This window comes from Lactuca saligna, chromosome 2, assembly GCF_052625555.1.
Source record: "Lactuca saligna cultivar CGN05327 chromosome 2, ASM5262555v1, whole genome shotgun sequence".
Taxonomy (NCBI): Eukaryota; Viridiplantae; Streptophyta; class Magnoliopsida; order Asterales; family Asteraceae; genus Lactuca; species Lactuca saligna.
In genome coordinates this window covers 136602098-136614412 of record NC_136418.1, presented here as the reverse complement: position 1 = coordinate 136614412, position 12315 = coordinate 136602098, and the positions used below count along the sequence as shown (strand labels likewise).

At 35.3% G+C, this 12315-nt stretch overlaps 1 pseudogene; it reads left to right on the top strand.

The window, feature by feature from the left end:
• Positions 1-5856: 5856 nt before the first annotated feature.
• Positions 5857-7797, top strand: LOC145031741 (pentatricopeptide repeat-containing protein At5g66520 pseudogene; annotated as a pseudogene).
• Positions 7798-12315: the final 4518 nt, after the last annotated feature.

Genomic DNA, 12315 nt, shown 5'->3' with positions numbered 1-12315 from the left:
AAGTTGTGGTTTGGTATTTTTGACCAAAATATCTTAATAATAAAATAATTGACTCAAAATATTGGTTTGACCATTTCAGTCCTTTCTTGATAAAAATGACAAATTTAGTCCCTTATATATATATAAATAAAAAGACATTTTAGGCCCTAAAAACCATTTTCTTGTTATTTTTGACCCATAGACTTACTCAATTGATATTTTTTTTTAGCCCAAAATTTATTCTTTGAGAGTTTCAGCCCTTCCAGAAAAGTATTTTTCGGTCAAAGCCCAAACTTTGTCAACTTTTACAATTTTGGCCCAAAATCCAAAAAGTTTAAATTTTTGGTCCTTTTTAGTAAAGAAACGCATTTTAACCCTTGAAATAATTTTGTTTACCTTTTTATCCCCTGTTTTGAGAAATTTTTTATTTTAGCCCTTTGAAAATCAGATTTTTCGCAACTTTAGGCTTAATGGGCCGAAAAGCCCAAAAATTGGCCCATTGAGCTATTATTTACATTTCAAGTCCTTTGAAGAGCATAATTGTCACAAAAATATTTATTTTAACTGTTTTGACTCTTTTGGCCCTCAAGAAACCGTGTATAGCAACTTTTCACCCAACTTTTGCTTATTTGACAATTTAAGCCCCAAAATTTATTTTGTGTTACAATATGTCTATTTTAAATCTTAGATGGTATTTTTCTTGACTTGTTTAGTGTGGTATACCTTAGATCATGTTTGTTTTCCTTCTTATGTCATTGATCTCGAGATTTCTTCTCTTTTGGATGCATATTTACCACATAAACACTTACAATCACACATACATGCATAAAATCATACATAGCACACACATACACATAGATCTACACATTTTACTTATATTCTCCCCCATAAAACTTGTAAAAACCGAAAAATAGGGTATGAACTCACCTTTGCTTGTTGTTTTTGATTTAGAAGGAAGAAATGAAGAAAAATTGGTCTTGGCAAGCCTTCTTGAAAGATCTCGAACTTAGAGGTTTCTAAGATGGGGATCATGAGTTTAAATGAGTTAAGAAGAGATTTTTGATAAAACAAAGAATCTAGACCATGGATCCAAGCATGAACTTACCTAAGATGATGATTTTTGTAGAATAATCTCCTTGGAATGCTTCTAATTCTCGAAAATTTTGACGAAGAATAAGGAGTGTTTCTTTGAGAGTGCTTGAGTGAAATGTGTGTGTGTGTGTCTTTCCCTTTGTGGTTATCGGCCGAAGAAGAAAAAGAGAGAGAAGAAGAAGAGATAAGTAAAGTGATGGTGTGCATGGAAGTATGTGATAGTGAATGGAAGACCAACATATAATAAGGAGGTGGCAAGTGGAAAGTCAACTCTTTTCTCCCCATGTTTTGTGGTTTGGGCCGAGAGAAGGAGAAGGAAGAAAAGAAATTTGGGCTTTTTGTGCTTAAGTCCATTTTATTGCCCAATTAGATGATTTTTGGTCCAATTGGTCTTTGGAGAGGGTTCACAGCCCAAAATAAATCAAGGAATGATTTTTATGGATCATTAGGGCTAATTAGGTTAGTTATGGCCCAATAAGGTCCATTAGGGTATTTAATTTCATTCTAGGCCCAATATGGCCCGAATTATTAGAATAAATGGAAGTGGGTCCAATTAGAGCCCATTTAAGAGTTCTAAGCCCAAAATAGTAAAATTGGAAACTTATTGGCCCATTAGACCCAATAAGGAAGTCCTAGTTTAAAATGGACTTAAACCGGAATTTCTAGGGTTTTCCAATTCTTTGTTGACTATTTGATGTGCTTGCATAAAGTGTTTTGATGGGTGTTTTGTTGTTATTGAATAAGCATCATACATGCTTTCACATTTTTGGTTCACATTTGTTATTATTATTGTTGTTACAAAGCATCAAAATTCCTAGTTGTGACACATATAATGTCACACATAGTATAGTAATAAAAATCACCTGAAGCTCGAGATTTAAGTCTCATATACAAGTCTCCATAAGCGAATCAACTACTCCAGACCATCTACGTTCAACATTAGACGCATCTCAACAATCGATACTAAACAGATATCAACCTCAGCCCAAAACTCCATGCCCATCAAAGTTTGACCAAAAAGTCAAAATGGTCAAATGTTAACGATCAATGGTCAATGTGGTACGACCAACATTTGGTCACCTTGCGACCACTCCCTTTTTTTTTGCCTTCAGCTATTACCGGCTGGCAATGCTTGGACCGATGGGGAGAGAAGGCGTTGGTGAGGCATCTCCCTATCCTACCTACTTTTGAAGCTATCCTTTTGACTCTCTATCCTTGCAGTCCAAAATAGTTGCAACCCAAGCTACTATTTGCCCCTGAACATGGGATGGTCGTGTCGCGCTTCATGTACGATTCAACCACTTTTACCAAGTATTTAATCCGCTAAGCCATGGACAATAAATTTCTAGAAACCATCTTGGGAGGTGTCTATAGGATAAAACCCAAAACATTCCTAACATGTAAGCCCCAAATACAAACACTAATGCTAGATCCATAACAAAGCAAATGAGGCTTTCTTGCAAGGAACAAAGAGATATTGGAATGCATTATTTTCACCTCAAAGAGTTCAAAAAAGGTCATCCAATAATTCACAAACTTGGAGTTTTCCAAACTCCATGAATATCATAGAAAAAAGGGACCAAAAGATTACGAAAACACTAAAAACACTAGATCTAGAAGCATAAAACTGTAAAGATGCAAACTTTTAACACTCATAGTGTAATATAAGATGAAAAATAAGTTTATACTCTCTGGATCTTGCTTCCTTTACACAAAATACACTAGTTTGTACTTCAAGTTTCACACTAAAGGCACCAAGAACACATGAATAGATGGGAAAAGGCAAGTGTTTCAAGCTTTTAGGGCTTCTGGGAGTTGGTGGCTGATAAGAGAGAAAACCGTAGGATTTATTTCCTACAAATAGTGTTCAAAACTTGAGATCTAGGGTTTTGGGTTATGGTGGCGAGGGTTCGTGACTAACATAAGATCTCGACGTAACCTACGTGTTTCCCACGCCCCGTGACCAACACATATTACACCACAAAGTCACTTCCCTCCCAAAAAACATGTGTTACTCAAATATATTTAAATGTCTGACTTGTCATCGTCTTGATGTATCAACTGCTCGGTGTAACATCCCAAAAAAAACTGTGGTAAAATCTTCATTTTTCAAACACCGTAAAATACAACCAATTTGTCTCAAATCAACCATAGTATAAAATATTCTCAACATCAAAGTAAAATCAAATTTTAAACCACAAAACCGTAAGCACAAAGCTTAGTGAGTTACCCAAAATACCACATACCATATAAATAGGCCCAACCCAACATATAAATAAATAGTTCCAACCCAACATATAAATCGGCTCAACCCAACATACATAAATGGGCCTAACCCAACATACCAATGGGCCCAACCCAACGTAAACAATAATGGGCCCATCCACGCATTCAAATAGGCCCAAACTAGCATAAATAATAATGGGCCCAACCCAACATACAAATAGGCCCAACCCAACATAAATAGGCAAGAGTCACAAAGATAACTAGCATAATCCAGTAGGCCGACATTGGTGCCTTCGACCCACAAGTATAGTGAGAAGACTCACCTCAATATGAAGATAGACAATAGGCACACCCGAAATGCCGATGCTGGAACTCCTCACACTAACCAAATTCACAAGAAAACCTTAATCAGAACTTAGATGCTAATTGTCCTCAGGGTCTTGTTTCATAGTTGTCTTAGTTGGATAAAAGACCATTTTACCCTTCCATGGATAGAATCTACCCTACTTTACCTAAAACCCATTTTGTCATGTATAAAGCCATCAGATGGAAATGGGGGCAGAATTAGGCAAAATTACGCCCATTGTACTACTATGTTTTGCCAACTTCATAATAATCTATTAATACTTACAGACTAAATATCCAATTCCTAGATCCGATCTTAAAGAACGTCCTAAGTGATAAAGTCTCTGACTTTATGCCTTTACATGGCTTAAAATAGCACAATACCAAACCCTAGGTTCATAAGACACTCCAATGCTCAAGAACTCATGCATAAAAGGATGGGAGTGACCAAGCTCACATTTTTATCCCTCTACAAGATTAGAAATGATAGGAAAAGACACTCATAAGGTCTGGAGTAGCTTCTACTCACTAAGACCAAGGTTAGGGGACAAAAACATATAAAAACCCAACAAGCTAACTAGATATAACAAATGAATCATCAAGGTTCAAGCTTTATACCTCCTGGAGAATGTTAAAAAAGAACAAAGTCTGGATCTACAAGCTATGGACCCCCAAGTACATCTTTACTGGCCTCCTTCACAAAACACACAAAAAATTACTCAAATGCTTCAATGTTCACACTAAGGGGATATGGTTTCGAGGTAAATGAATGGAGTGGTGGAGGCTGAGTATGGAGAGGGTCTTAAGGAGTTAAGGCCCTTAAATAGGGCTCACAACCCCATAATTAGGGTTTGAACCCTACGCACCTACGCCCTGTGTACAACATAAACCCTCGCATAAATTTAATGACTTACGCCATGCATAGGACCTATTTCTCAAAAGTTACAGTTTTTATTTAACAAAAATAATAAAAGGACATACCTGAGGATACGGGTGTTACACTGATGCTTGCTCAGTGCTGATAATTGTAGCTGTGAATGTTGGATTTGAGTCATTTTTTATTGTTTAGAAGCAGGTTTGGGTATTGTATTATATAGAATGCATTTGAAATTGTTACAAAAGAATTGATTTTTTATCCAGTTCTTAGAAAGAATTGATTTTTTATCCAGTTCTAGCAAGGAACAAAAAAAGAGTTGCAAATAGAGTGGTTTCTTTGTATTTTTTTTACCTCGCTAAAATACTCTTTTATGGCAATTTTTCTTTGACTGTGATGAAAGTAAGTGGCATAAAAATAAAACATATGCATTTTGCCATTTAAAATATACACATGCTGGGACAGTTTCTGATTCAATTTTACAAATTGGGTTAGTTCTAAAAGTACAAATAGAACCCAAACTGAAATTTTCAATTTTTAAAAATCTAAACCCAAAACTGATGGTTTGGGGTTGGATTCGGCTTTCGATTTTGGTTGTGCTCGCCCCTAATCATACCCAATTCATCATCTTTCTTCGTAAAGAACCACCATACATAGCCACCACCTTCAACCTCTATAGTGTCAGCGTCGACGCTGCTATTAACCACTACAACATCAACCTTCTTCTAGCTACCACAACACCCTTTTTCCATCTCCGCCATAGAGAATATCAAATATATTGTGCCTCCTTCATAATGCTGATCACTTTCCACCTCCATTGTCGCTTTCATCTGCCGTCAGAACCCAAGTAGAAAGCCTAGCTTTATTGGTACCGACTTTCTGAAGCACCATTTTTCGGATCGAGAGAGATTCCTATCATCACCTTCATCTCCAAAATGCCAACATCTTTGAACCTTACAGATTTGGCACCATCGCCATCACCTTCTATTTCTCTCTTCATAACGCTTAAGGAGCACACACATACAAAATCTTAAATCAAATTTCATATTCAAATTTGAAATTAACTTTTAGATTCAGACCCCAAAAATGAAAATCTTGAGATTCTTTAGTGTATGTATGTGTGTTTATGAGTGTATGTGTTCTTTAAGTATGTGTGTGCATGTGTTTATGAGTGTATTCTTTAGATAAAAAAAACTTTTTACACAGATAAAAAAAACAACCTTTCATCAAAGTGATACCACAAAGATAATCACATAGAGTTTTCTATAGTTGTCATCCCCATTCCATTTCTAGCAAAGATTAGGACCAAAACTTTAATTTTGTCTATATTTACATATGTAGATTGTAGATTTGTATTTTTCTCGTCATGTATTTTACCATATCAAGATCATCTTCTCAAATACTTTGAAAAGATAGAGTCGACCCAAAACTAAAGTTGGCAAATTGCTACAGGAAGTTTTAGGATCTCAACAATCTAACAAGACTAGAGAGAAGATTGCAAGTGAGAAGATGTTATGGGGGGATCTAACATTGCCTCTAAATATTTGAAATCAAGTCGAAAAGCACTCTCCCTCCTAGACCAACCATGTCTTCCAATGTCCTACATAAACCAAATTCACGCCCACCTCATCTACTCAGGTTCCATCTCCGACCCATTCGCCGCCGGAAAACTTTTGTTCTCATGCATAACATCGACCCACGCCGATCTCCAACATGCATACACCGTATTTCAATCAATACCTCATCGATCCGCTTACATATGGAACACCATGATCAGAGCATTTACCGAGCAGGGTAAATCTCAACATGCTATATCGCTGTTTAAGCGTATGTTTGGTTGCGGTTTTCCACCCACTAATCACACATTTTCTTTCGTTCTTAGAGCTTGTGCTGATCTTTCTGAACTTCAATTGGGATTGGTCTGTCATGCCCAATCAATTAAATTAGGGTGGGAAAGTTACGATTTTGTTCAAAACGGGTTGATTCATTTATACGCTGTTTGTAATCATTTAAACTATTGTCGTAGACTGTTCGATAGTAGCTCGGATAGGGATATTATCACATGGACTGCAGTGATCAATGGGTATGCCAAATCAGGCCAAACAGAAGTTGCAAGACAACTGTTCGATGAAATGCCTATGAAGAATAACGTGTCTTGGAGTGTCATGATCAATGGGTATGTCCAAGTTGGTTTATTTAAAGAAGCTCTCGATCTATTCAATGACATGTTGCATTCTGGGTTCCACCCTAATCGCTCAAGTATCGTGCTTGCACTCTCTGCATGTGGTTTTCTTGGCGCATTAGATCAAGGTAGATGGATTCATACATATGTTAACAAAAAGAAGATGAATTTGGATGTAATCTTGGGTACATCCCTTATAGACATGTACGCTAAATGTGGTTGCATTGAATTAGCTTATATTGTATTCGAAAACATGACATATAGAGATGTGTTTGCTTTTACTTCATTGATTTCTGGTCTAGCTAACAATGGAGAAAGCAAAAAAGCAATAGCATTGTTCACAAGGATGAACACAGAAGGGGTTAAACCAAATGAGATCACATTCATCTGTGTTCTAAATGCATGTAGTCGAATGGGATTAGTGAAAGAAGGTTTAAGAGTTTTTAAAATGATGAGTGAAGTTTATGGGATTGAGCCTAATGTGAAGCATTACGGGTGTTTGGTTGATCTTCTTGGTGGAGTTGGGATGCTAGAAGAGGCTAAAAGTGTTGTGACTAAAATGCCCATGGAGCCTGATTCTTATGTGTTGGGTGCATTACTAAATGCATGTAGGGTTCATGGGAATGTGGAATTGGGTAAGGAAATGGTGGAGGGTTTAGTGGAAAGGGGTCTTGATTTTAGTGGAGTTCATGTTCTTCTTTCGAATATTTATGCATCTGTTGATGAATGGGGGTATGTGGAAAGTGTGAGGAAGAAGATGGAAGATGAGAAGGTGAAAAAGGAGGTTGGGTGTAGTTTGATTGAAGTGGAGGGTGTGATGTGTGAATTTGTTGCTGGAAAGAAAGTGGTTATGGAGGAGATTGAATTGGTGTTATCAGGAATTGACAAGCACTTGAGATCCTATTGGATTGATACTTGATATAATGAAATATAATGTGTGGTTCAAAGTTATAGATAGACTTATAGCCATAGGTAAGTAAAGCAAGCACTCATTCTTATCCTTTTTTCTATTTGTTGTATGAAATTTGAACCAATTGTGTTTGAATTTATCTTTAAAAGAACCATCATGATAGTAGGAATCCCTAAAAAGCATTCTATACATGTGAATCTTTTGTTTGTTTTTTAAAAGGGATATTATAGTCTTGATAGTTGAATATCATAATTCAAGTTTTCACATTGTTTTTTTCTCTTTATGAAAAATGTGTGAATGCATGTTGTAATTAGCATTGGGTTTCTTTTTAGAGCATCCACTATGGTTCAACCTTTAGAGGTCCAAAATATATCAAGTCGTGCAAGAAAAAATTATCGTAGTTGAGTTTTGTTTCATATTAAAATCATGGCGTGAGAAAGATCAAAAAAACATGGATCGCTTCAAATATGAACATGGCCCACCAATTACTATTTAATTAATTTATATTTAACATCTTAATGAGAGTAAATATTTGGACCTCTGGACCGGATCGAATCAGTGAACCGGACCGGACTAGACCGTTTTTTGGACATCCAGGCCGGTTTTCGGTTCCATTATTTGAGCAAAACCGGTCCGATTCTTTTACCATTCTGTGAAATTTCTGGTCTTGGATCGGTTTATTTATTTTTTTTTAAATTGTATTATGTGAAATTCTTTAAACAAATATATATCTCATTTATTTTAGATCGAATTGAGATGCAGTTTTTTTCAACGTTTAATTTAGAATTCATAGATGATTTTAAACTATAATTTTGTTGTTTTTTGTGTTATATACTTATATTTGATGAGTTACAATCCTTTAAAGATGAGATATCAAAGTTAAAATATTTCAGCTTTTCAGCAATAAATTTAAACTTTTATATTTTGTGAAAATTTTAACAAACATATTTCATTCATTTAAGTTGAATTGACATACGGTTTTTTCTAATGTGTAATTTATAGTTTGTAGATAATTTTAGACTATAATTTTGTTGTTTTTGGTGTCATATTTGACGAGTTATAATCCTTCAAAGATGAGATATCAAAACTGAAATATTTCAACTTTTCAGCAAGAAATTTGAACTTTTGTATTCTGTGAAATTCTTTAAACAAGCATATCTCATTCGTTTAAGTCGGATTGACATGCGGTTTTTCGAACGTATAATTTAGAGTTTGTAGATGATTTTAGACTATAATTTTGTTATTTTTGTTGTGATATTCGATGAGTTATGATATAAGATATTAAAACGGAAATATTTCAGCTTTTCAGCAAGAAATTTAACATTTTGTATTCTGTGAAATTCTTTAAACAAGTATATCTTATTTGTTTTAAGTTGAATTGACATGCGGTTTTTTCCAACATGCAGTTTATAGTTTGTAGATGAGTTTAGACTATAAATTTAGGGGTGTCAAAAATATCGGCCCCGACTGACCCGCCCGACCCAAACCCGAATACGCTTAAATGGGTTGGGTTTAATAGGGTCAAAATTTCATAGTCGGGTTTCGGGTTCATTGTACATCATTTTTTCGGGTTCGGGTTGACCCGAATAACCTGAATAATAATACTCAATCTCATCAAATACTTGAAATGCCATGCTTGATGATCATTAATAAATACGATCCTATTAACTAAATTATTTGTGATCTGTCTAATAAATCTATATTATACTTATTAACTTACCTTATAACTTTCTCACTGTTGGCTTTTCTTTTTCTTCACTGTTGGCTTTTGACGCATCATGTTTTGATACTATATTTAATTCGTTTGTTAATTTGTAATTGATATATGAATGATACCATGAAAATATTTAATTGAATAAGACGTGCACTTAGTTTCTTTCTAGAATCACTTGCATGGACTTTCTATTATTCATGCACCCAAAATGTTCCTGCCATAATGATAAACAAACTCAAAAGTAAACCTTATGTGAATCAGAAATTTTACCAAGTTAGTTAAAAAGAATGTAATGTTTGTTTATCTCTAATAGATTATGAAAATAGGAAAATTAGATTAGATAATGGATTACTAGTATCAACCTGACTAACCCAATTGACCCGACCCTATTAATCTGAAACCCGATTGATCCGAACCTGACTAACCCGTAGCTTAATAGGGTCGGGTTTCGGGTGATTTTTTCAAATTAAAAAACATGACTAACCCGACCCGATTAACCCGAAACTCAATTAACAACCCTATATAAATTTATTGTTTTTGGTGTTATATTCAATGAGTTATAATCATTCAAACAAATGGTATAAAGTATAAACAATCAAAGTTTGGCCGGTCCAAAGGGCACAAGAAATGGAAACATATTCATTTTTACGAGTTGTATCGTATCAAACCCAAAAAATTATTCATTTTAACGAGTTGTAATGTATTAAACCCAACAACATATTCGTTTTAACGAGGTGTATAAAACCCAAAAACACGTTTTAACAAGTTTTAGTGTGTGCATGTAAAGTTGTACCGGTCAAAACAGGTCCAAAACCCGGAAAACCTGAATCTAGACCTAGACTCGGTAAGTCTTATCCGGTACGATCCACGGTTCACAATTATCTCTGAAACCGGTCCGGTCTAAGAGTCGATCCGGTCCGGTTTGATCCAAATGCTCACCCCTAATCTTAATACAACATCCTCTTATTTTACTTTATACATTCACCCATTTTATATATTAACTTCATAATAAAATATAACACCAATTACACTTATAAAGTTTAAATTGAAACAAAAAATGAATATTAATACTTGAGAAAATTGCAAATTCGGTCCTTCTGGTTTGCAATTTTTTTTAGAGTTTTGGTTTTTATGGTTAAAAAATTGCAAATTTGGTCCTTATCAACATGTTTTATTATTGTTTTAGTCCTTGAAGATAACACCCGTTATCTCTCATATGCTAATTCACTTCAATACCCATCATGCGAGGGTAAAACTGTCTTATCACTTTTCCATTCACATTACCGTCATTATGGAAACATTGTACAACCTATACTCTCATTTGTAACCCTCTAGATTTTGGTTGCCCTTTCATCTTTTTTCTCATCCTTCCTAGAAAACTATAAATCTAAACCCAATTTTGGATCATTGTAACAATATTTGTCTAAAGATGGCATATAAAATATGGACAATCCGACCACCACACCAATGTTTTTATATGAAAGCCATGTATGGTAAGTTGTTCAGTATCTATTATGGAGATTACCACCAATGAAAAAACGATTGTAATAGGAAAACTATTTATTTTCTTCATTTTTTTGTATGTTGTTTTGAGTATCAGTAAATCTGAAAATATTTTGCATGGATCTGCATCATGGTGGCAAGTTCACAAAATTCCATAGAATTACATATGTGGATGACGATGTTAGGTATATTAACTTATTGGACATGGACAAGTTTTTTGTCCACGAGTTGGACCTGATTATGGCTGAACTAGGTTACATTGTGCCCATAGTCATTTATTACCATTTTAGAAGTTTTAGTAGTGGGTTGGACTTAGGACTAAGGGTTTTGGGTAATGGCAATGATGTCCTAAATCTAGCATAATATATTGGTGACCACAGGGATGAGTAAATGGACCGGGGAACCGGCCAGAACCGATACCGGAACCGGCACCGACACTAGAACCGGAACACGATGGAACCGGTTGGGCCGGGATCGAGACATTATTTTTGTGGATTTTTGGAACCGGGAACCGTTAGGAACCGAAACCGATATAACCGGAATCGGTAGAACTGGCAAAAACTGGAACCGTATGATGTTATTTTTCAAGGACCGGTTCCAACATTTGAAGACACGACAAGAACCGGTAGGAACCGGGAACCGATAGAACCGCCGGGCCGGTTCGGTTCTTGATTTTGGCCGAAGCCGGTTCTCGGTTCCGGTCCGGTTCGGGCCGTTTGCTCATCCCTAGATGACCACAAGGTGATTAAGGTCTACTCTAAGCATGGGTCCATGAATTTAATGACTTATTTAATGTCTCATAAACCCAATAAACGTGTAACAAATGATGAATTTCTTGATGAACCTACTGGTGCTGAAGAAAACCATGTTCATGAAACTTATGTAAGGTCTTACATGGTTTTGATAATGTGTGATCCAGTAAGGGGTGTGAGTTCATGCGTTAACGAGCTATGCTTAGAGTTTTTTGGACATTGATGAAGCATCTATACAAGAAATCATGGAATACATATAAAAGATGTAGCTGAGCCGAATGTTGAATCAAATCACGAAGTTAACATAGAGGACAAAAACTTCTTTGATAATGACTTTGTATAAGATTTTGAAGACTTTGAACCTTTTATTTTTGATCAATTCAATTTTACAAATGCTACGAACCTTAAATATGACGAACAAAATGATAGTAGTGAAGAAAGTGATTATTTGGTTAATGAGGACAATAATGTTGATGATGTTGATGTTTACATCAATGATTTTATGATTAACATTGACATGGATGACGAATTTATAAGGGTACAGGTGGTCGTTAAGAAGGATAGCTACTGAATATGATGAAGTTGAAGACATGGAAGTTATAGATAATGATGAATGAGACTCTTTGGAGGAATATTTAGATGGGAAGAGAAAAATGAGGGTCATATTAAAGCAACTAGGAAAAGATAAGATGTGTAGTTTATGTCAAAGTCACAAGCAAAGCTTTTCTGTTGGTTAGA